Below are 27,588 nucleotides of genomic sequence, written 5' to 3'. Positions count from 1 at the left end.
ATAAAAATCACACATGTCCATGGCAGAAATTTAGAAAATATGTATAAATATAATTATCTGTATTTTCTAACATGTTGATATAAATCTTCCCCATATTTTTGCTATAAATATATACATTTCTATTAATATACAAATGAACAATGTATACTTATGACTAGATGCACCATTCATTAAGGGCAAATATTATAATTTATTTATATTTCAACCGTATACAATCTAACATGTCATTTAAATCTTTAAAAACTAATGTATCTTTAAATGATGAATGCCTAGACATGTGAGCAAGTAAATGGGTAATACAAATATAGAAACTGCTTAGGAGATAAAAGCATGATACTCTGAAAAGGGAATCTCTGACCACACTGTTAGCAATGAAGAGAATAATGCTTTTAGATCGCTATTTGAGGTTAATAAAGTTACATGCTACACAATGAAGGTTTTGGACCTAATATCATAAATGGTACAACAAAATTGAATGTTATGTATGTCTCAATGATTGGAATAGTGAGAAAATGGTAAAGAAGTAGAAAATATGTAGAAAATAAATAAACTGAAAAAATGCCACATAGAATGCATATAATCTGCAATTAGAAAAATAGATATATAGTGTTCATTACAGCTTCAGGAGGTATCAGTGTTTCAAAATTTCTAAGAAGGAAGTGGTAACTTGAAATTGTTAGCAAATGCCATGATTTGCATAAAAATGTGAGAGTAATAGAGGAGGCAACATTAACACATGTTGTTGCTTCATGAAACAATGCTGAATATTTGTGAAAATACTTAAAAGTACATGTTATTTCTCGAACAGATTACCAACACTGATGAAATTAGTGTATTATAAAATTTCTTATGTATTACATAGCTAATGAATAAGGAGGGAATAGCTTTATGGCAGCAATGTTCAAGCTGATTATTTTAGGGTCAATGCTTCAGTGGATTTCAAGAAGTATTCCATAATCAAGAGATATTCCATACAGCAGTGGCTCACTCCTGTATCCTAGCACTTTGGGAGGCCGAGGTGGTGGATCACCTGAGGTTGGGAGTTCTAGACCAGCCTGACCAATATAGAGAAACCCTGTCTCTACTAAAAATACAAAATTAGCCAGGCGTGGTGGTGCATGCCTCTAATCCCAGCTACTCAGGAGGCTGAGGCAGGAGAATCACTTGAACCTGGGAGGCGGAGGTTGCAGTGAGCCGAGATCCTCCATTGTACTCCAGCCTGGGCAACAAGAGTGAAACTCCGTCTCAAAAAACAAAACAAAACAAAAAAGAAATATTCCATAATTCTCTAAAATCCTAAACACTTTTCCTTTTTGGGTTGGAAAAATTAAACTCTGTTTTTAATTTGTTTAATGAGTATGTTTCCTTATTGGAGACATAATGAAAATATATTCAATTGATTAAATAGAATATGATTTAACAGAAAAATTATATCAAAGGTTTTGCTAAATCTGTGCAATGCTCTTATTCACTCATTGTCACTCCATGCTAATCTAATGTTTGATATCCTATTTCTTTTAAGCAAGATTTTATTCCTTTACATTATTAATCAAAATATGGTTAGTTCATTCAAGATCTACCCCAAATGATATATGTTTAACCAAATAACAAATTTAATTAATAATTCTAATTTTTACATTGAAAGAATTTTTATATTAACAAAATGAAATAATTTATAATTTAAATGATCAATGCACTCTTCATTAAACATATTAGAAACTGTAGAATGAGACCACTTTTAGTATTTAAGCTTTCACATCAGTGGCAAATGAATAAACATTGAAACATCCACACAACTTTGGGGTTGTGCTTTAAGTCAATTCAACCCCCCTATCTACCAGATACATGCTCTAAGGAATTATCAGAGAAATGCTTCAAAGCATGTTTAGCATCATTGAGTGATGATGTGGCATAAAATAAAGTTATGGGAATAAATATGAGACTAACTCCAAAACACTCGAGCAATTCCTTATTCCAGGCTTCAAACAACCCTGATGAAGCAATGGAAATCAATCATTTCCTCAGCATGAAGCTTGACCTTCAGAAAAGGGTGGAAATGATTTGCTGTAACTTTATAAAGAGGTGCAAAGAGACCTTCATTAATAGTCTGCTCAGCCTATGTCATTTTTTTTTACCAAAGTGATCTTGAAAGAACCTTCAAAACAACAGAGATCAGAATCTGATTAAAATAGCATCTGATTAGCCATCCTTGACTCAGCCTTTCCAAAATTTCCACTAAAATATACAAATAAAGACACAGAATGGAATGAAATCTCATCAAAATACTAAGAAATAATGCTGCCAATGCTTTCACTACCCTCTTTAAAGGGATTTTACTAATTCATGACCTACAGAGACTAATAAAGAATTACAACTCTTAGGAAACTCATGATTCAATGCCTCCCAGAAAGAAGGTAGAAAAACCCACTCTTCTTCCACTCTATGAATCCTAATTCAAAGGCTCACAACAGCATTTTTCCTATATGAATACCCAGAATTTTCCACCAAAGTTCATATTAAAACATATATTCCTGAGCCCAATTCAGTAAATTTTAAATAAAAAGACTTTGGTGTAGATCTTAGAAATAAGCATTTTCAATAATCATTGAGAGTGACCCTTCAGCACATTAACATTTGAAAACCACTACCCTATATAACAAAAAATCTGAAAATTAAAAGTCACCAAAATAAATAGTATATATATATATAGACTCTAATCACAGGGTTATTACAGAATTAACATTTTTCTTGAATTTTCCCTATCTGCCATGACCTTGTAGCCCTCAGATTTATATATATATATGTGTGTGTGTGTATATATGTGTGTGTATATATACACACATATATATAATCATAAACAGATACATAATAGAATTAATAAAGAAGTTATTATTGTCATGAAGATTCTATGAGGAATCAACTTATTTTTCACTACTTTCAGGTAAAACCTGGCCGTCAAGTCCCCAGAGAGAATTAACTTCGTATTTACAGAGAATAAATAAGGATTAAAAGATCATCAGAAAACATGTGCCTTGACAGAAGATACACGTTTGTCAGGTATCAGTTTAAGACCAGGAGTAGGAATTTCTTCCCATGCAAGCTAGTGACGCAGGATTTTTCTTAGTCACTTTGCCAACCAAGGACCTCTACAGCTGGCTGGCAACACCCCCACACCACCTGAGCCTTGCTTGGCTGGGCCTGATGCTGAAGGCGCCCTGCCCACTTGACCCCACTGTGTTACAGCTTGTACCTGTGTTCGGCAGTTCCTGAGCTCTTGTCCTGCATCCAAGAAGAATGAGAATATGCTGAGAGTTTGAAGGGTGAGGAATGTGGAGAATAATTTTATTGAGTGACAGAACATATCTAAGCAGTGAGGGGACACAGAGATGGTCCCCCACCCATGCAGTCGGGTGGTTTCTCTGCCAGTGTAGCTGAATCCAGTGCTTTTGTGGGCGCAGAATAGGGGAGTGCATGCCAATTGGTTTGTGAGTATGCAAAAAAGGTTAAAGCAAAGGCAACACTTAAAGGTGGTCACAACAGTGTAGAAAACCAATTAGGAAAGGGTAGGTATATGTAAAATAGGTGAAGCATGGGGATCAATCAGAAGAAAGATTGCCAATCAGAAAGACAGGTTCTCAATCCAGTCTGTGGGTTTCACTTGTAGCATGGCTTTCAGGCTATAAATTGTCTTCAGCTTAAAGGTGTGATTTCACTGGGGACCCGTCCCTATCTGCCTAGGCATTTGCCTGCCTCTTGTTGCTATCCCTAAAAAGTGAGTTGGTATTGGTTCTGCTCAGATTAACAAAATAAGAAGAGCAAGTCCTCCCTCAACTTTGTAAAAAAGTTATTTCGCCTGTTTTAGTCAAGGGAAAAATATATACAATCTTCTACATAATCAATGGATTTCTGAAAAACAATGTACTATTGTTACAGAATATGAAGACTCATCATGAGAGCTAAGACTCCGGGATCTTCTTATTTAAGTCATGTCTGTACACTTTCCACTATGAGCTTGTCTGTTCACTGAAAGCACTCATCATAAGCCTCATCAATATAAAAACTCTTGGTAGGACCAAGAGCAAACTAAACTGAAGATCATGTTTGCATAGTTCACCTTCAACTGATCAATGTAGTTCAGAATAGAGTATGTCAAACCAGCTTATAAAAATAGGGGCATCTGAAGGCATTTTGAATAAAAGTGTTCACTGAGACAACCATTAGGAATGAATCATCCCAAAGAGGATGATTCTGATGAAATATTTCTGAGGAGGGTTCAGTCAGTCAATGATATAGAGCAGTTGGAATGTTTCTGTTAAGGTTAACTAAAAGTAACACTAGTTTGTAGACTGGAAATAGTCCAGATTATTCAATGACAGGTCATGCTATTACAGCTGAGAGCAGCATTTCCCCTTAGTTGTCACTGAAACCAAGAGAACCAGGAGGACATCTAGAAGGAGTAGATGGATAAATAAATATAATTTTTTAAAAATATAGCAAAAACAAAAACTCAATATTTGATAACACTACTGAAGAAGTAAAGTAGTTTTATTTTCTTTATTATCACGTGAATATTTTCAACTAGCATCTCCAATGGTATCTTTGGATCATTTCAACTAATCACTTGGGAATCAGAAGTGGAAATTTTTTAAACTGGTTCACATCCATGGTTAAAAAGATTTGTATTCATGAAAGACATGTAACTGGGATGAATTATATGTTTTCTCAGACTGGTTCAAACATTGTCTGAATATAAAACAGGCTCAAAATTGGTGCCTCTTAAATGTAAGTTGCGTTCTTTTTACTATAGGAAGACCTCATAAATCTGTGTGTGTGTAAGATTAGTAACTGTGAGTGCCTGAATGAATAAAAAAGAAATACAATCTATGGGGAGTAGGCAGAAAAGGCAGAAATACTTGTGAGGAATTAGGACAGTGACTAGGTCTAAATCAGTGCAAACTTTTCACACCCTTTCAACCTAAGAGGGCAACCTACGATGCATCAGTGAAAAAGTGGGGTTCAATGGAAACTGTGTTATAATTTAAAGGCAAGATCTATCACTCCAACTGCTATGAATGCTCTTAAATATATTCTGATAAATTTTGAGCTCCAGGATCTGAGTGAAATGCATTACTCTGGATATAAATTATAGATGTATGTGCATAATATAAATGTTTACTTAAAGGCGAATTAATTGGGGGAAGTAAAGAAAACTATCCAGGAGGAGGTACAATTTAGATTTTCCTTGGAAAAAAAATCAGTTAAGATTTCGACATGAAAAGTTAACAAATTTCAGAAAATGGAAACAATACAGTGAAATCCATGAATAAGGAAAGAATGGGGTCTATAAGGGCAATTCTGAATAGAGAGAAATATGAGATAAGGCTAAATGTGGACAGGCGCGGTGGCTCACCTCTGTAATCCCAGCACTTCGGGAGGCCAAGGCGGGTGGATCATGAGATCAGGAGTTCAAGACCAGCCTAGCCAAGATAGTGAAACCCCTTCTCTACTAAAAATACAAAAATTAGCTGGACACAATGGCAGATGCCTATAATTCCAGCTACTCAGGAGACTGGGGCAGGAGAACCGCTTGAACCCGGGTGACAGAGGTTGCAGTGAGCCAAGATCGTGCCACTGCACTCCAGCCTGGGTGACAGAGTGAGACTTCATCTCAAAAAAAAAAAAAAAAGACTAAATGTGTGGTTGAAGGATCTGTAAGAGATTTAGTTCACTGAGGAAAAGGAATCAAAGGTCAAGGCTACTGGAGACATGCAAATGACCTTCACAGGTTACAACTTACAGGTTCTGGCTATCCTTAGAAGCCAATCAGCCAGGCATTGTATACTCAAGAAAACCTACCAGATTAGTCAGCTGAAGTCTTTAAATAAACGAATGCTGCAAAATAGATGCAGAGATGGGAGTTGAACAGGCAAGGAGAGTCATTTTAGCCAGACACAATGACAAAAAAAATAAGGAGCAGCGTGAAAATGTATATGGTACAAACTGGGTGTGGGACAGAGGGAAGTTCTCTAGGCAATGAGCTGACCAGGAAAGCTCAGCATAAACCATGGCATACACCTCATTTTCTGGCTCCATCTTGTATATCCTAATGTAACTCTACTTAAGGATTCTTACTTGGAAAAATTCTTTGGAATACCATGTTATTGCTATTCATATGACATTTTAATGACTCTATACATTTCTGTTTTCAGATTCATGAAAACTCTGAAATTTGAGTTTATGGTGACCTAATGACTATAATGTAATTATTACTATAGTGTTGAGCTAATTTGATTTCAGAATAATACAAGGGATAGTTTCTATCTACTTAATAAATCTGCATGTTGTGCACATGTACCCTAGAATTTAAAGTATAATAAAAAATAAAAATAAAAAAAATTAATGCAATTTCATCAGCGATTATAAGATCAATATACCTAATCAATCTGAGCCTGGGAGCATTAACTTAGGGTAGAATTCTTATTCTATCACAAAACTACTTTCTCAACCCTCAGATTCTCTAAATTTTACAACTTTGTTTCCCCTTCCTTCACATGGAAACTTTTACAATGATTTGTCAACACATTACATCATTCTCCAGTTTCAGTCAATCACAATGTTCAACCTGTTGTATTTCTCAGCCCTGTTTTCCAAACTTTAACATCTCTATCCTCCAGCAACATCCTTAATATGAACCACTATCTTTTTATTTTTAATAATTGACTTCTCCTGTAATCCCAGCACTTCAGGAGGCTGAGGCGGGCAGATCACGAGGTCAGGAGTTCGAGGCCAGCCTGACCAACATGGTGAAACCCTGTCCTTGCTAAAAATACAAAAATTAATTGGGCATAGTGGCATGCACCTGTAATCCTAGCTACTCAGGAAGCTGAGGCAGGAGAATCACTTGAACCTGGGAGGTGGAGGTTGCAGTAAGCTGAGATCATGCTGCTGAACTCCAGCCTGGGTGACAGAGTGAGACTCCATCTCAAAAAAAAAGAAAAAGAATTGACTTCTATTTTCTTTACATTGCATTACATTTTTATTGTAGTAGAATATACATAATATAAGATTTACCATTTTAATCATTTTTAGTGTATAGTTCAGTACCATTAAATACATTCACACTGTGGTACAATCATCAGCACCGTTCAGTTCCAGAATTTTTAAAATCATTCCAAATTCTGTATTCATTCGATAATAATTCCCCATTCCTCCATCCCCTAGTTCTTGCTAAATTCTTTCCTGTTTTCTGTCTCCATAGTTGGCCTATCTAAGTTCCTCATACAAGTGGAATCATACAATATTGTTCTTTTGTGTCTGGCTAATTCACTTAACAAAATGCCCTCAAAGGTTATCCATGCTGTAACATGTGCCAGAATTTTACTCCTTTTAAAGACTGAATAATATTCCACCATATATATGAGATATATTTGATATATGTGATATATATGATATATCATATTGTGTTCTTCCATTCACCTTTCAATGGGCATGTGCACTGTTTCTATATTTTGACTATTGCATTGCATTTTTATTACACATGTTGCCTTAGACAGCATGGTCTGTATTATATGTGATTCATTAAGGTTTCTTTGGCCTAGTAACATTATTATTTTTAGTTGAGATTGAATGCATGCTTAAAGAGATTGTGCTGTTCACAATTCACACCAAATGGATACCTTTGGAGTAACTAGTAGTAACCAAATAGTTACCTGCAGATTGAGGGGAGCTTGGGGGAGGTGGAGTTGGAGACCCGGTAAGAGTTTCAAGGGGAACTTTGAATTTTCTGCATGTTTGAATCCATTTTTCCCACGTTAAGACATATTAACTATAGTTTGGAAAATAAAATGTAGTTTTTCTTTGTAACTACTACATGCATTCCAGTGCTACAGTCATATAGTCAGACTTGCTCATCCACCTTCAGGGTTCCTATTTATCTCCTATACATATGGGTAAGCATCCCACACGTAAGGATCTGAAAACAAGTCTACAGTTCTGAAATCTTAATTTTCTCCAAAAAGATTTCTTCATTAGAAACATAATACTATCCCTTTTATATCTTCTGACATCATATTGTGAGAATAACATCAAGTCTGTACTTCATATGTGAAATAATACCAGATTTTCATACAGGTAATTTGATCAAAACATTGTGTATTCCAGGGAAATGTCTGAAGCTTTATCTTGTGTTCACAAAACTAGTATGTTACCCAAAGATCTTCAGTCTCTCAACAGTATAACAATATTATACAGGAACCTGCTGTTTATGCTAATTTAAGTTCATTGCTTGTGCTAGCCTCAGTTATCTTCCATAACTCACAATTATTAGCAACCACATTCAGTTGTCTCATAGGTGTCTGATTTGTAGTTAAATATTTTCCATGACTTATAATTACAATGAAAGATACTGACCTTTAGAACCAAGTGAATTTGACCTGTGGTAGAGAAAGTTGTAGATTCCTAGATTAAGCAAGCATGAATTTTCAAACTATGACCGTAGAACATTAGAGAGTAATGCAAAGCTCTAGGGAATGAAGGTAAGAAGATTTGAAATCTCTATATTTAAATAAAGGTCTTGTGGCTTCTGTCTGCTGATTAAGTTAAATTAGATGCCTATAAAGCATATATTCATGCTTAGCATTATCAATTTACTTTCTATTTGATACTCTATGAAATGTGTCATATCAAAAAGTGGCATAATTCTAGCTGACATTGACCTGTGTCAACTGTGATTATCAGTTATACTTCAGTGATTGCATCATTAGTGGGAAACACCTAATCACTTTAATTTTATTTTAAAATAGGTTACAGGTAAACTAACCCAGATAAAATGGCAACCCATTCTTTTCAATGAATCCTTATTTACTTAACTATTTACAGATGCATACTAGAAAAAATATGAAAGACAGAAAGAACTGGCTTCAGATTTAGAATTCAGAACCTATTACAAGATGTATTATGAACTTGCATCACCTTGAACAAAGCATTTTAAGTTGTAAAGTCTACATTTCCACATCTTTAAAATGAGGATTGGATTGAACTGTCTTTTAAGTCCTCTGTAGCCCTAAAATGTTCTGACTTTCAATCATTACTAGTACTGCATTTTTAAATTCAACAAGGATATACGATATATTCTATTACTTGAACGTAGTTTATTTCTGCTAGAAGCTTTGCATTTTCTCAAAGATGTGTCATTTTGATCATATTTTTATGCAAATTTTATGTCCATGTGGTGATTATTTTAATATAAATAGACAATCTGGGGATAGGATTCAAATGTTTATCAAATAGGTTTTCTTTTTTTAATTTGCCTGTTTGAATATAATATCCCTAAAGTTATTGCTGATCAGACAGCATCCAGCCAACTGATAAATTCCTAACACCTGATCCAAATAAACATCGGCCAAGGAACTTTTATTCAGAAGCAGATGTAGAAGTTTTTATTCATTTTTGTTGTTGTTTTGACAATCTCTATTGGCATAGTAATAGAGGTATTTTTGTTTCAGGGTGATATTGACATAGACACATATCTACTTAAATAAACTTGCATTCTAATCTCTCATTGACATTTGGTTGGGATAGCAAATTCATATGTCAGTGTGAACTGACCTAAGCAATTCCAGTAAAATCCATGAGCAATACAAGATGTACTGTTATGTGTGCTTGCTACTAAAATGGAGTAGTGTTGGGTTGACATCTATTGCCCTACAACTGATCTTTTGTATGTTCATGTGCTGAATATTAAATCATAACATAGAACAAAAGCATAGGTAAGTACAGAGGAGAAAAGGAAGCTTTTATTATTTTATTACTGTTTTATTATTTATGAAAATATGATTACTGGCACTATTTCTAAAAGCTATTTTCAGTGGAGATTCTACAGAATAACTTTAAATCCTCTTATGCAGTTTACAAGGCCATTCATGTTCTGACCTTGCCCAGCTCTTAGACCTTGCTTTGTTACCTTCTGTTTCTTCATTTCTTATATTATCACAACCACACTGACCTATTTTACTTAGAATTTTCTGAATACATCTTGCTTTCATGCCTCTAAGCCTCCTTGCTGTCCCCTCTGCCTGGCATGTTGTTCCTTTCTTGCTTACCTGGCAAACTCCTATTTATCTCACAGTTTCAGCTCCAAGACTTTTACATTCATCCACTCTTTTCTTCAAGCAATATTCATCTGATGTAGATGCTTGGAATAGTCCTGAGAGCTTATGATTAAATAAAATAATCCAAACAAATATAAGTAGTCTGAGAGTTCTATTAAGGGGAAACACACGGTGTTATTGTTACTGGAAAAGGGTCGTGATCCAGACTCCAAGAGAGGGTTCTTGGATCTCACACAAGAAAGAATTCAAGGAGAGTCCATACAGCAAAGTGAAGGCAAGTTTATTAGGAAAGTAAAGGGATAAAGAGTTGCTACTCCATAGGCAGAGCAGCGGTATGGGCCACTAGTTGCCCATTTTTATGGCTATTTCTTGATCATATGCAAATGGTGCATTATTCATGCCTCCCCTTTTTAGATCATATAGGGTAATTTCCTGAAATTGTCATGGCATTTGTAGACTGTCATGGCACTGGTGAGAGTGTAGCAGAGGACAACCAGCAGTGAAGGCAGGGAAGGTGTAGTGGATGCTCTGGTGTAGCAACCAGATACACCCTTCAGGATTAAGACTGTCCCTCACCTATCTGCTGGGAGTATTGGCAACCAGCAGCTCACAGCTGATACCAAATTTGAGAATTGCCCTCAACCAAAGGGAACTTAACTTGCTAAACTAACAATCCTCTTCCTGAGGCAGATCAGTATGGAGTAGGAGGGTGCAAAGACCTGGCCCTTGGCATCTATCACTGGCTGTTGCAACTTCCTATAGGATTATCTGAGGCCTCTGATGCAATGGCATCACAGCGCAACCTCTGCCCAATTCTACTTCCCTCATACCTTTTCAGACTTGATCCTCAGAGCATTCTCTTTGTTATTGTTGTTTTTTTAAAGCACCAAGTTTTGGGGTGATTTGTTTCATTTTAGTAAATAACTAATGCTTCTTCCCAAGTCCCTCTACTCATTCAAACAACTAAGATTTCTGCTTGTTCTTCTCCTCGTTTGGATCTATTAAGCACTCCCCATCCCAGTTTTTTAAAAGATACATTCTCATTCTTTTTATCCCTCTTGGCAAGGAGGATTTCAGTTACCATATTAAATGCTTAGGTTCACATGGCTGGTAAGTGGCTCTGCTATTACTAAAACTGCAGTTAAACTCTTATGCTATATACTGTCTCATATGCCCTGGACAATGAAGTGCAATTGAAGTACTTTAAACAAAAGAATGACTGTTTCTATTGAACATTGTGCTGAATATGGTAGTCAATGACATCATACAAGAAAGAGAAATTAGGTACAAAAAAATAAATAAAGAAAAAAGTGACCTTGAATGCAGATGTAAAGCATGTCTACATGTACATTTCATGTTTCAGGCCCCAGCAAACAAGAAGGATTTCCAAAATCCACTAATAAGTAGGGTTACAGTTAGAAAGACCTATTTTTATCTTGAAATCCTTTTTTTGAAGTTTCCTAAAATATTAGAAAAGCTGTCTATTCTTTTTAGGTAATCTTGATTGTGATTAGGAAGTGCAATGCCACTAGTGCCAGTCTGACTGATTTAGGAAAGAATATATGCAGAAAAAGCTTTCTAAAAATTAGGGTAAGTATTTCTAATTTTTTATGTCTAAGTTCTCTATAGGAACTCCCACCCATCTTTATTATTTCTATCCCTGGCTGATTATGATAGAAGCCTCTGTCCATTAAAAGCATTTCCATTGACTTTTGGATCAAGCAACATGACCGATTAAACTAACATAGCCTTCTTCCCTCTTGAACACAAGGAAACATTAGATAGGATAGAAACACAACAATTAAAATAACAGAGAAATATATAACTGAGTTTTTAAAAGAAAAACAACACATTTTATTTTTTATTTTTCCTTTTTTAGACTTAGTATGCATATTTTTGTTGTTATTGCTACCAAAATGAAAATGAAACCCAAGGTGATGCTGTAGCAACTAATGGGGAATGTTGTTAGATGAGGGCCTTACAAATATATGAGGCTTCAACACATATCTGGAGACAACAAATGTGGCCATGGACCCATTTGAGGCAAAGAGCTATGACTGAGGATGTTATATAAATCCAGAACCTTAAAAGATCTGCGTGTTCACTGACAGAATTAAAGCAACAACCTACCCACAATCCAGAAACAAAGACAAGGAAATGTATCTCTACCTTGAAAGGGTTCAGTTCAGAGTTAAAAACAGCATGCACTCAAGAACAGGTTTCATGATCATATTTAGATTAACTATATGCGTCCAGATCCCAAACAAGAAATTAGCATAAAAACAATTATTGAATCATTGCAAGCCATAGGGAATTCAGCAAGAAGAAAAATGTAGAAGTATTTTCTAGCTAATGATTTGTTAATGAGGGGCACACTAAAAAGGGAAATAATCCATTCTAAAGGAGATTCTCCAGACAGAATAAGTAGAAGGATTTGTGTCTCTAGAAAAACTAAATTAAAAGAAATTATGAAAGAGACTATTAAATAAATAAAGTTTAGATAAAGAAATTGATGTAACACAAATGAACAGGGAAATGTGTGAAAGAAGATAATAGAATAACTAAAACTAAATGCTTTATATTTATCGAAATTATAAATTCAATGAAAGATTTAAATGGCACATTAGACACAGCAATTTCTGAACTGGAAGAAAAAATATCTAAGGACTTTACTAAGATGAAGAGCAAAGCACAAATACCGTGGAAGAGAGGTCTGATAGTACTGAGTTGAAACTTACATTGTTGAGGTAATAATTCCTACAAGACAGAGAAGATTCTTTTAAGGTTAAACACACCTAGTTATATCATAGTGCAAATTTTCAAGGTAGTCAATGTAATCCCACCTACCATCCTACCATAAGGCATGGAGGAAAGACCCCTGGCCAATGTATTAGGGAACTACATGAAATATGCAGTGACTAAGCATGAATAGGTTCTGTATTACAAGGACTTAATAGTAGTCTGCTAGATACAAGAGTAGCACGAGTTACAGATGTGCACTAAATGTTGTGTGCCTAACTAACGTCTGATATTTGAAAAATGGTTGCAAGAAACCCTGAGATTAATCTGCCTCAGTATTTCAATCTTCATCAAAATAAGAAGCTATTCTGGTACAAATAATGGAAGTGATTTAAAATAACCATCACTAGGTTATATAAAAGAGTATCAGTATCTGGGACTACAGGCACCAGCCACCACGTCCGGCTAAGTTTTGTACTTTTAGTAGAGACAGGGTTTCATCGTGTTAGCCAGGATGGTCTCCATCTGCCCATCTCAGCCTCGAAGTCTGAGGCAGGAGAATGGCGTGAACCCGGGAGGCAGAGCTGGCAGTGAGCCGAGATCGCACCACTGCACTCTAGCCTGGGCGACAGAGCAAGACTCCATCTCAGAAAAAAAAAAAAAAAAAGAGTATCAGTATAATGCAGTCAAGAATCATAAGAGTAAATGCAGAATTAAAAAAAAAAAGAGTATCAGTATAATGCAGAGTCAAGAATCATAAGAGTAAATGCAGAATTTAAAAAAACAAAAGAAAAACATTAATTACATTTGCCCCCAAATTTTTCTAATTTTTGTTTTGTTTTGTTTTGTTTTGTTTTGTTTTGTTTTGTTTTGTTTTGTTTTGTTTTGTTTTGTCTTGTTGAGATGGAGTCTTGCTTTGTCATCCAGGCTGGAGTGCAGTGGCGCAATCTCGGCTCACTGCAACGTCTGCCTCCCGGGTTCAAGCGATTCTCCTGCCTTAGCCTCCTAAGTAGCTGGGACGACAGGCACCTGCCACCACACCCGGCTAAGGTTTGTATTTTTAATAGAGACCAGGTTTCACCATGTTGGCCAGGCTTGTCTCGACTTCCTGACCTCAAGTGATCCACCTGCCTCCGTCTCCCAAAGTGCTGGGATTACAGGTGTGAGCCACCATACCCAGCCTGATTTCTCTTATTTCTTATCAAAATAGGATTGGGAGTTATTACTACATTGGAAAATTTTCACCATATGAATTCATATTTTACACATTAGCATTACAAATATATTTCTATATTAAATTTTATATAATGTATTTCATGCTTACTGTTTTTATATTTCATATTTAATCAGCATAATCTGATTTTGTCATTTTATTCTAAGTTAAAAATGGCTCCTACTGCTATTATTAAAGAAAAATAACTAAACCAAGTAGACAAAAATGAAAATTACAGAGAAACTTTTGTTTCTCATAAAATAAAGCCTCTCTCTCAAACAGAGGGGGTAGTCTTATTACACTTGTCCCATAATCCTCACCTATGACCTTGAGCTCTTAAAACATATTATTTGGAAACAGTCAGAATGCCTATACAAATGTATTATGAAATCTACGTCTCCATGAAATATTAAGGATGGCAGAAAGGGAGATGACCAAATGCTAATCCACTGACTGACTAAGGAGTACACTATTGCTCATGCTTACTGTTTTTGAGATTATATTGAGACAATTAATTATTTCATATTTATAAGCGGAAATATCTTTGGGTTGTTACTAACAAGCTCATTTGGAATACAAAGGAAACTAAGTATGGTGTCAGTTTATGCAAAATGAATGTACTGCACAAAATATGCAGACTTCCATGTCATGGGTGTTGAAAGTGTATTGCTACACTGCATTTATACAGTTCAGCATTCTATTAATATGTATTTCTAAGGCTTTTACTATAACAAATTGTACATTTTCAATTGATGTGATACATTAGATTTGTAAAAAAATCAAAGTTTCAGCGTTATGTTTATTAAATTTCCCATTGTAGCCACTCACCTTCACAACTTATATGTTTATAAAACAATTAGTGTGAAATGATAAGCCTCATTGTTAAATTATCTTTAAAGAGATAATTATCTCTATTTTTTAAAATGTAATGAAAATTCCAAGCAACGTGAGAAAGTGGAAAATTGGGATCTCAGGATCATCTGGAATAGAACTGTGGGCAGTTTATCTTCTTAGCTGTCTCCTAGTATTATCCTCAGTCTGCTTCCTAGGCATCTCAGCTCCTCCATGTAAGACTGAAAATTCATTTCAACATCTAACTTGTATTATTACTTTCTCAATTTGTTACCTTCTTTCATGATATTTGTTGAAGTTTTGAGTCTCCGGTCAGTAAGATCATTGAATTTTTAGTTACACTATGACATAATGATAATTCTCCCCATTTTACAGCTCATGAAACTAAGGATCCAAAATGCTAAGTTGTAATTCAGGTTACAGTGCTAGGACTGAGTAGCATAATCCAAAAGGAGCAAGAGTCAGGCATCTGAATTCTAGACCTGCTTGTTCTCCAATGGAGTCTACATTAGGGCTTTGGAAAAGTCATTCATTCTCCCTGGGATTTTTTTCAATTATCTGTAAAATGAACTTCTAGACTCCAGATCTGTTAATGGTTTCTTAAAGCCCTAAAATATTAGGAAGACTCTTACATAAATAGTATGAATAGTAAAACATTCAGCCATCTGAAAATGAAGTTATTCAAGATGGGATAGAAGAAAGGAGCATTATGAGCTTATCAAAGCCCTTCATTTTTATGCTGTGTATTTTTACGCTGTATATTTTTACTTGTGTTGGTTTCATGTAACATTATATACTTTAATGAAGATTATATATTAAATAAGTGACACTTATTAAAAAGTTACTAAGCATGAGTTGTAAATGACTATATGAAACCTTTTGTAATTTTTAGAATTTTAAAACTCTGAAATACTTTTATGTCAGAACATTAGTAATGATTCTGGTGTCAGGAAATGTGGTGTCTATAGCCATGTGTAATGCTGCACCTGTGTCGAGATGAAAGTAAATAGATAACATAAGCTTCTGTAGAGTCTCATGTTGAGTTTGCTCAGCCTGTTTCTGTAAGTACATGTGTCTCTTACATCCGATTTCTTCAAATAAGAAAATCCATAGCTAACTGTCTTAGAAACAAAATAGAATGATGAACAGAGTACTCAGAGAGCAGAGACCATAGTCTATAAATACTGTGACATTCTTCTAACATGGGAACAGTACATACTTCGCTTATTTTTCTTCAGAAAACAAAAGAGGAAATATTTTAAAAGTGCAGAATAACAACATAAATTCCATACTGTATTAGATGCATGGGATATTATTCTGCATTCAAATCCTTCAATTTTAATGAAATATAGTGTTCTTATGCAATGTGATCTGTGTAGAAGTAAGGATTGTAAAGGAAGAAAGCAACAGTAAATACATATATGTTTGTGTGTGCATATATATACAGTAAAAATAAATATAAAATAAAACAAAATATTATGTATAGATGTGTGTGTTTGTGTTTGTGTGTTTATATGTAACATCTTGCATGTATTTACTATCTTACTATTTCTGTCACTTATAAAAAGAAACTTCTTATCCTGCTTGCAAGGGCAATTGAAATCTAACATAGAAACTGGTGGACATTCATGATCAAATCTATATAATGATGATAAGTTGTCTAACATTCCTAACATCTTTGTGCCTGTTTCTTCATATATAAAATGAGGGTAACAACAGCACTTCCCGATAGGTAGGGTCATTTTGCAAATTAAATGTGTTAATGTACGTAAAGCAGTACCAGGCATTTAGTAAGCTCTAAATAAATATTAAGTGTAATTCTCAAGATATCATCATCATCATCATCATCATCATCATCATGAATTACCAGTTAATTCTGAAGGTAGAAATACCCTTTTAAATATGTATGTTAAGTAACTTGGCACATTGACCTGGTCAGCACTACTTATACTTTAGTCACTGATGGTCAGTTTTACATCTAGAAGACAGAAGAAGTTAAATTGTTTTATAATGTATGCTACTCTGTGATGAGAGTCCTGTGAGAGTCACTGAAACAGATGGGCAAAACTTGTTTTCTGTGGAAATCTACAAGAATTGTTCCTGGAGAGTTGAGAAAGGTTAGTTAATTCACGCAGAAACCTAAGATGTACATATGCAGAACAAATCAGTACAGTGGTCTGCCAAATATGTTTTTGTTTTACTGCCTCAAGATAGAGAATTCTATGTGACATTAAGGTATGTTCATCTCACTGTAAAGAAACATAATCACAGGCCTCATTTAATGTCACTGAATCAGTGTGTTGGGAAACCAAAGTCAACATATAGACAAGGATAAAACATAGTGAAAATTTTCTACAACATTATAACTAGAAAAGATAGTCTAAGAAAGATATTTTCTTAAAATTTAAGCTGATGCTGCCATGTAAATTGTTTTGAGACATTTTGGGTCATGATTTCTTATTGGCTTATTTAGGATTTTTCCATTTACTATTATACTTGACAACCATTTATAGTTTAATATTGAAGCTTATTTTCAGGATTCTTGAATCAGGTTTACATTATTATTATAAAATCATTAGATATTTTTCTGTATTTCTTCATGCTCTAGAAGAAAAATTATAGTATTGAAAACGCTATATCAAATGCGAAAGTTTAATGTGTTTCCTAACCCATTTGCTCAGAGTTTATCTCAATATTTCCTAGTGTATTTTTCTATATCTATCATCTACATTTCTTTGAGTCAATTTAGAACAGGATTTTGTAGATGTTAAACACATCTACAAAAGAACTTCACAGCAACATTACAACAGCTAGACTACTGTTTGACCAAACAACTGGTCACCATAGCCTAGCTAAATTGACAAAAAAAAAAATTAATCATCATCATCACACTTATACCTAGTTTTTGGGACTTTAATTAATGAAACTTTTTTGAGGACTGTATCTGTTAGCTTAGCCTAGGTTATGTTATGATAACTAGTTATGTGGCGTGTGAGAGATGGATAAAAACGTGTTTATTTCTCACATGCCTACCCATCTTTCTTGAGTTGGCTACAGCTTTTCTCTGTATTGTCTTCATTTTAGGACCCAGGTTGCTGTAGCAACCTCTATCTGGAAGCATTACCAGTCTTACAGCAGAAGGAGAAAATAAATTATGAATCCCAAGCTGGTTCTTAAGTTTTGCTTATGTCACTTGTATTCACAATGCACTATCCACAGCATATTACATAGCCAAGCCTGATGTGAAGGTGGAGGAGAGGACATATCATCTTCTTGCCAGGCAGAGTTCAGCAGGTCACATGGTCAACCTTGCCATCAATGGGACAGGGATGTATTCTCTTTTAAATTGATTCTCCTACTTACTTTCTTAAATACTTATCAATTCTATAATTAATAAGTTTAGTAAATATGGCTTTATGGAATATAAACCATTCAAAATAAAGATATCAAATAATTATAGGTGTTGCAGTCTTCTCACCTCCCCCAAACCTGATCTTCATTAACTATAATAGAAATGAGCATGGATGTGTAAAAATAAGGAAAAAATTTTACCTTACCGTTGAAAGCTAGATAAGTTTCTAAATTCTAGAAAATGTGAAGAATGTTTGCTGTATATAATATGGACTGTGTCATTTTAGGAAATAACCTAGCAGGCAGCTTTCTACTCACTTTCTATGAAAGAAGCATGACCTCTCTGCAATAAAGGGGGATTCTGTACTTCAGGGGTAATTCTACAGTTTTGGACATGTGAGGTTGTAGATGAGAATAGGATATTTAAAACATAAAAATTGTTTTACTTGAAGACTCTTTGTTACTGTAGAATATAGAATTTGAGAGTATCTGAGCAGACTGATACAAGGACTGGGTCTACATCCTCAAACACAAAGGTGGTAAAAACTGTTGTGTTAGTTTTATCTCTAAGCAACAAGACAATCTCTTTTAATAGCATACGAAAAGAAGTTAGAAATAATTTTAAGAATAATTTTACTGTTCTAGAAAGACTGAGTTCTAGAAGTTAACATCAAGAATGATTACAGAATTATAAAAGTAGACAAGATTTTTCCAGAAGCAGCAAAAAGCAAAATGAAGTGTGGGGGACGGGGAATGGGGGAGGAGTACAAATATTATGACAGGTAAATGCCTCCTATCTTTTATTAAAGAAGGCTTATAAAATAATAAAGATGAACAACTCAATATAAAAATGGTCAACAGAACATCACAGACAGACAGACACACACACACACACACACACACACACACACAGAATAACAGACATCTCAATAGGAAATAGGTTTAGTGGTTGCTCTTACCATGGTCCCAAACGAAGCTGTGATTTGAATAATTCTCTTTGCTCCAGATTCTCCCTTGGATGAAATGATGCAGTTATGCTTAGGCTTTTTCTGGTCTCATAAAGGTAAATCTACTTCCACCATCACCAGATTAGGTAATTTGTCTCTGGCATTTGTCCAGGTGGATAGAAAGAAATACCTTAGACTCCACTCAGAGCAATTTTGTTTTCTGCTTCCAAATGGGAACACAGCTTTATTTTCAATCCATATATGATTCTAGGCTTAAGGCCCTGCCCTATATTTGTTTCAAGACCTCAAGCCCAAAGGTCTGCTATGTCTTTTCCCAGTTCCCTGTAGGTTGTGCACTTTCAGTTCCCATTAATTACTCTGGATTTTCTGTTTCAGTTATATAATGCTTTTCCTTTCTGGATTTCAGCTATGCCTATCTACATGTGTGTAAATGTTTACTTCAATGCAAAATTATTATGACTTAGTTGTAAGAGAGGAAGACTTTGGGTAAGCCATCTTGACCTAAACTCTCAGTACTCTTTGTATTATATAAAGATACTGTTATAGAACAAAAGTTTTATATTTTTTCTCTTGTTTTATTCTCTCTATTGCATATGGGGACTCTCAGTGCTTCCAAATTTGCTGCCTCTACTCCCAGGTACCAGCTTCTGTTTCCAATATTAGTCCAAATTTTAAGTTGACTCAATTTGCAATAACTTTTCCCCAGCGTTTCCAGACAGTATGTGCATTTTTTTGTTCCTTTTAGATCTTTTTACTTTATCTGGCTATGCCTGAGTGCTATATAAAGATTCAGGTGTCTCACAAAAACAAAATCTGACGTTTACATTTTAACTGACTGCTTATGTTAAATTAATTGTAATGCAGAGTACAGTTTGGCAGAGGACTAAAAAATGAAATACATTCAAGCTTACTAGTTGTGCAAGGAAATATTTATCTTTCTAAGATGACTAAAATATAGTATTAAGTATGGTGAAGAGCTCTGTGCAATCTAATGTAATGTCTCCCCCAGTAATATTTGATATATGGAAAGAACTCTAATATTTTAATATAGCCATCATGAAAATAATTGTTGGGTCAGTAAGGTAATAACCAGAGAATAATAAATATTTGTTTAAACACAATCTTCTTAGTGTGCAAAGACGGAATGTGAAAATAGGAAATATATTGTGTAAAAGTTTTAAAATCACATTGAATTCTCTATAGAAAAGAGATTATATATATTTATGTAGATCATTAAAAATAAGAAAAAGCTACACACATGCAAGTATCCCTAATTAGTGTACGTGGTATACTGTGTGAAAAGGTTTGGCAAAGATAAATCCCGGATGCTTTACAAGTGTTCACTAGTCGTCAATAATTATTCAGATCTAAAAGTTAGCAGAACTCACCCAGAGGGAGTGCCTGAGGGTTAGCACTACTCATGACTTCCCCTGGCTAGGTCTACCACAGTTGTGATCCATTTACTCAACATGTTGATCCCTTTTCTTTTAAAAAGAACAAAATCTGGACCTGGAAGTAATACCCAGTCTTTTTCTAGTAAATGCTGACTAAATGTGTTTAAAGCTTATAAATATTCCGTTTATTTAAACAATGAGGAGTCAAGATTTCCTGGGAAATGATACTCCAAAACAGTGTTTCTCTTGGAGGTTGATTCCCTGTGTCAATCCCCTTTATTCCTGGTTATTTCTGTAATATCCTGATACTGCCCAATGACTTAAGAATAAAAATACTTATCACTTAACCTACAGACTTGAGCTCATAAAAATGTTTAGCAGCAACGTGCATCCTCTGCTCCAAAACTTAGAACTATTAAAATTGGCAGCCAGTATGTCAATGCTAAATACTAAATTAGCACGTTTTTCTTCCCACTGTTATTTGGCTGGCCAATCTTGGTAACAATGTAATTAGAAAGTTGCACTGAAAGTTTACCTGAGGCGGTGGCTCACACCTGTGATCTTAGCACTTTGGAGGCCGAGGTGGGTGGATCTCTTGAGCCCAGGATTTTGAGACCAGCCTGGGCACCATGGAGAAACCCCATATCTTAAAAAAAAAAAAAAAAAAAAAAAAAAAAAAAAAAAAAAAAAACACACACACACACACACAAATTAGCTGAACATGGTGGTGCATTCCTGTAGTCCCAGCACTGGGCTGAGGTGGGAGGATTGCTTGAGCCCGGAACGCTGAAGTTGCAGTGACTGAAATTGCACCAGTGTACTCCAGTAGGGGCGACAGAGTAATACTGTTGAGGAAATGTCTAAGTTTGTGTAATAAAAACTTTTAAATAAAACTATTTCCTGGAAAAGGAAATATGGATATTTATTTGCTATACTGGATAAATTTCTTAATAAGAATCATTTTCTTTAAACAACAAAGTGTATTGGAAAGTACAAGTTTTAAAAGTCAGGAAGAATAATTATCCTTGTAAGAGGATAAATGAGGTATGTTTTAAAAACACAGAGTTCAAAATAAATTCTTAATACAATAGCAATGAAAAAGGAAAATGCTAAAGTTCAGTTTCTTGAAAAAATGAACTTTAATAATCTCTTTAAGTTTTTCACTTGGAAAAAAATTGTTGTCCCCAAGTTGTCAGCCAGACTAGAGTGACTAAAGAAACAGGCGAGATGAGCTGACATATCACTTGTTACACATTTGCATTATTAACTTTAATGTGCTGAAATTGTCAAGGGTAAAAAGAAAACTGCTTTATCAGGTCAGGTTCATGTGGTATCTATATGATACTAACAAATAATTCAAAATTCTTCTGTTAAATCTAAAGTGTGATTATTTTCCAGGCATCTTGACAATCTCAGCCTATATTGACTTTGTGCATGTGTGATATTGTTTTTCCACATTCAGGCTGACTTCTTGATAGAATCATGCCTATCTGGAATTCATTAATAAAGAGAAGAGTGCCTATCTTTGAGATAGTTCTTTGTGAAGAGACTAACTGTTAACCCTGTAAACATAATATAATATCCTCAAAGGTCCAGGGGTGGCAGCCTTCCACTCAGGGTCAAGTGCTGTAAGATCCCACCATTTTTCTTCTGAACAGTCTCTCCCCCAAATTAAAATATATAATACATTTGGTTTGTTGTATATATGGGAAGACTTAAATTGTATTTTCATCAAATCTTGGAGTCAGAAGGTATTCCATTAGGATCAACAATCGTATATAGTGAAAACCCTATAGTTTATTAGAAAATTATAAATCTAAAAGAAATGACTTTGCATTATTGTATATTCTTCTCAGTGACTATTTTACATTATTTTCTCCCTAAAAGGATAAGTTCCTCTGAAAAGTGTTGGAAGCAAGACAAATAAGCAATCATTGTGTGAATTTTAAAAATCTAATTAGATGTCTTATTCTGGTTGTCTTGAGATAAAGGAATACCTGAGACTGGGTAATTTAGAAAGAAAAATGGTTTATTTGGCTCATGGTTCTGGAAGCTGTAGAAGAAGCATGGCACCTACATCTGCTTCTGATGAGGGCCCCAGGCTGTCCATTCATGTCAGAAAGTGAAGGGAAGCCAGTGTTAGATATCACTTGGCGAGAGAATGGAAGCAAGAGATAAGGGACGGAGGTGCCAGGTTCTTTCTAATAACCAGCTCTGGTAGCAACTATTAGAGGGAGAACTCACTGAGTACCTCGGGGAAAGTACCACACCAGTGATGAGGCATCCACCCTCCATGAGCCAAACACCTCCCATTGTGCTCCATCTCCAATAGTAGAAATCAAATTTCAACATGAGGCCTGGAGGGTTAAATTTCTAAATTATAGCCAAAGGAAATCAGGATAATGACACTGGAATCTAACTGAACAGATTCAGAATTATGAACATTAATTCAATTGGATGAATAAAAAACATTAAAACAATTTATGTCCTAAAAATAAGCAGCTTTTAAGACATAAGAATAATCAATAGCATACAAATTTTATTTTTATAATTATTAGGTTTAGATTCTCTGTCATAAAAGCCCCAAAGCAAACAGTCATGCAGTTAATTGGGAAAAAGTGGCTATAAATTCAGAGAGAGATTAAGCAGCTAAATTAAGACTTACTTGCCAAAAAGGAGATAACAGATTGACAGAATTCTAGAATGCATTATCTGGAAGGAACTTTAGAGTTTCCTCTTTAGCGGACATATTTTTGGCAGACCACACAGCACATGTGTGAAGAAGAGTAATGCTAAGAAGCCCCAAATCAGTCAATATTTTCACAATAATTTCATTATGAAATTCACAGTCATTTAGTATAATTTAAGCATGTTTATATGGTTTCATCCAAAACCAAAATAAAATAGGGGTAAATATTTATGGAAAATGTTTTGAAGGAAAACTTTGAGGAAAATAATCTAGTATTATTAATAACCAAATTTAATTTAAGTAGCAATTTCTGGTAGTAGCTACTTGCAAATCAAATTAATAAAGCAAATTTTATTCTGGTGCAATAACTCCACATAGAAGCACAAAATTCAATTTCTCCTTCTCGCATATATGTAAAACACAAAATTACAAACCTTATCTGTATAGGAATTTATTTATTCAAATGAGTATATATCTATATAATATGCACATATATAATAACACACACACACACACACACACACACACACACACATAAAACGTCAGGCAGATTTCTTTCCCCACAGATAGCTGCTGCATCTTTGGGGAATACAGAGCTTGCTTCCTTATAACAAAAAGAAAAGCTCAAAGAGCAACTTTTAAATGTTGTTGATCCTAAGATACCACATCAAGCACCAAGAATTCTGTAAATATTATAGTTCACATTGTAGATTTTACAAGTCCTTTCTGCCAGGGAACAAAATTATCTCATGAAAATTTTACTAAACTGAGACTTCCACATATTAAAGGAGTGATTAGAATTCTTTCTCAAGATCATTATGACGCCCAAAACTTACACATTATTATCTTTTGATATCTTTAGTGTTTTTCATTATGACGCCCAAAACTTACACATTATTGTCTTTTGATATCTTTAGTGTTTTTTTATGGAAAACACAAAATAAAACTGAGCATTTGCCGTTATATGAAACATTAAATAGCATACGATCTGATAATAAAACTTCTGATTACACAGAAATAATTTGCATAAACTGTAAACTAGCTTTTTGAGAAGTGTATCTTAGGTTCTATATTGTAATGGTAATTCTCCTTTAAAGCCTGCATCAGGGGATGTTAATTCAAATGCTTTCAGCAGGCAAGCAGGTTAAATAAATTCACAAGATATTAGAGATAGATGACAATCCAGTGGAGTAGTTACCATGGTCAAAGATAAAGTGCATTGACGTAAAGGCCTCAAAAGAATTCTACTTATTAATGTTATTTAATAGTGTGCTCATCCCCAAATTATCTAATATTATCACTGGCCTCAACTTGCCCTAAAAATTTTCAAAATAATTTCACACAAGTTATTTCATTTTGAACTTCATGATCTTTTGATATGCAAGGCAATTGATTCTCATTACCTAATAATAGGTGAGAAATCTCAGTCTTAGATATTTTGATTAACTTTCCAAGAACGTTCTCTGAAATTACAGACTTAGACTGTCACAGGCAATGTAGATTGCTTCTGAGCTATGCTAGTCAATAGTACTTTGGCAGGCTCGACAATCATGGCAGTAGCCCTCGTGGAATCTACTCTACTATTTTGGGGCAATATCATTTTCCTTGGGTTGGAAGGGAAGCAAACCTAGTCAAAGAAAGAAAAAAAAAGTGGGATGAATGAAACTTTGATCTCTCAAAATTCCTGATACTAAAACACATAATAAGAAAACACTCCTCTGTTGTCCATAAATCCTGACCATATGTAAAAGTGTAGAGACAATGGTAGAATTACATTTGTGAATGCAGCTGGGATTCAAAGGTGCAGAATGTGATAATATAACTCTTCCTACCTAAGCTCCATGTAATTCTGTCAGGTAAACATCTTGCCATGTTTTCATTGATCTTGCCATGGAAACATAGGTCATAAGAAAACTGACCTTACACTGACTGAAAGAAAACAAAGGAAACAGGAACTCCAAGTATATGGGGTCCAGCGCCTGGGTCAGAAGCAATCCAAGGATCCACATGGCCCTGCTCCACCAACCACCTGGCACTTTTCAAGAAATCAGTTGCATTAAATGAATGGGTTACATTTCCTTTTTAGAGGGTAACATGCAGAATGTGTAGCTTTTAATTAGAAGTTTTAATAAGAAAGGGTTTACTAAAGTATGCACTCCTATTTCAAGCCAGCATACATATTCCAAAGATGTTCGCTAGCTTTTTAATAATTAAGCTACCAAACCATTATCCATATGGGAGAAAAAAAATAAGTAATACAACATATTTATTCAAAAATAAATTATGCACAAAAATTTTAATTCTTAAGACCACTTAGAATCCCAAAACATATGATTCAACAGCAATATCCTATGAAATCAAGAACAAGAGATTTCCTATTCCACTGTGTTTTTCACAGCCAATATGTTGGTTTGGCTAACAATATTATAAGCCCCTATAGAAAATGAATTAACATAAACATCAAGTTGATGTAGTTACTTCAAGCTTCTCTGAGTAGACATAGTCTAAAAGAAAAATGAAAGCTTATACAGAGAATGCCTTTGACATTCACCATTGTTAATTTATTTCTTTGTGTCTTTGTCATAAATGTATTTAACGAAAAGTAAAATCAGTAAATATAACAGATTCAAATATTTTTCCAATTATTTTTATGCATATAATGGATCAAGCCTATTTAATTTCCCATTTCATTTGTATGCTAAAAAATGTGGTTTAATGTTAATAAATAAAATATACACTTTGATGTTTACAATGAAATATTAAAATATGAAATTTATTTTTCATATAAATTCAATGTAAAATGTAATATTCAATAAAATGTACTAATGTACTCATGCAAATACTATTTTTCATTTAAAAATTTAGGAAACCCTAGAAAATATTTCTATATAAAATCACTGTATTACGTAGCATCATTTTCAATGGACAATATTAAGAAAGACTACTAACATTATGTAAATAAATATTCACTTTTGAGAAATAAGCATGAGAAGTATTTAGCAAAAATATTAATTTGTTTCTCTTATTATTTTCAGATAAATGTAAAAAGTTCTTGATATCTCTAAGTAATTTACTTAGTTAAAAACTTAATAAAAAAAACAAAAATAGTTGCATGAATGAGTCTTATTAGTTCCAAATTTTACCTAAGTTAGTGAAGTATAAAATCTATTTGACAAAAAAAAAAAATTAGCAATATTGTCTCAAATATGCAACTACTTTTCAATTTTTAGTCCAGGAAATTTTGTAATTAAAATTATTCCCTCAACTATTTACTTGTTTTCCAAATTGTGCTCTATAAACTTGGGTGCTCTGATCAATACAATATAACCACATATACAAGAAAAAAATGAAATGTAAGAACCCAAGAAGTACTTCTTTTTCCATAGTTTCAGCAACTAAAGCTGGAGTCAACTTTTATTCCAACAGCTTGGGTCACAGGTCACAGTTTCATTCCAAAGAAATCATTGCCAGTGCTGTGGATGCACTGATTGGCCAATCCTGGGTCATGTGTCCACCTCTAGAACTCTAAGGTGGATTAGGTCAAAACCAACAGCGTAGACAGAATGTGGAAGGAAAATAGATATCTACTAGAAAACCCAGATAATGCTCTAAGAAAAAGGGAGTAAGGATTCTAGGCAGGCAAAATCAAGAATTTCTACTAAAACTGAGAAGATTTGACATGTCAATGTAGAGAAAAGTGGGAAAACTTAGCAAGTTCTATGCTTGAACGTTTGTGTTCCTTCAAAATTCATAGGTTGAAACTCAATTCACACTGTAATGGAATTAAAAGAGGGCCTTTGGGAGGTGAGTAGGTTATGAGGGTGGAGCCCTCATGAATGGGATTAGTGCCCTTTTAAAAGAGACCCTAGAGAGATTGTCTCCCCCTCTCGCCATGTGAGGACACAGCAAGAAGGTGCCACCTATGAGGAATGGGTCATCACCAGACACTGTGCTGGTGCCTTGATCTTGAACTTCCTAGTCTCTAGAACTGTGAGGAATAAATTTGTTTATAAATCACTACTTTATGATTTTTTGTTGTAGTAGGCTGAATGGACTTATACATTAGATACATAGACAAGAATTTATGTATTCTAGTCAGAGCCCAGCTATAACTGAAATCTTGAATGTGTAAACATTTTGTTTTCAAGATTTTGGTCAGTAGAGTGGGCAAAAGTACAAAGAAGAAAAATGGGCTTTAGGGGACAATCCTTGCCTTTGCCAGTTTTCACAAGCCATCTCTATTCCTCAGCTTGGACTTCATTCCTTTATTTTC

This window comes from Rhinopithecus roxellana, chromosome 16 (assembly GCF_007565055.1).
Source record: "Rhinopithecus roxellana isolate Shanxi Qingling chromosome 16, ASM756505v1, whole genome shotgun sequence".
Lineage (NCBI taxonomy): Eukaryota > Metazoa > Chordata > Mammalia > Primates > Cercopithecidae > Rhinopithecus > Rhinopithecus roxellana.
The sequence above is the reverse complement of the archived record's forward strand: the minus strand, read 5'-3'. Positions refer to the sequence as shown.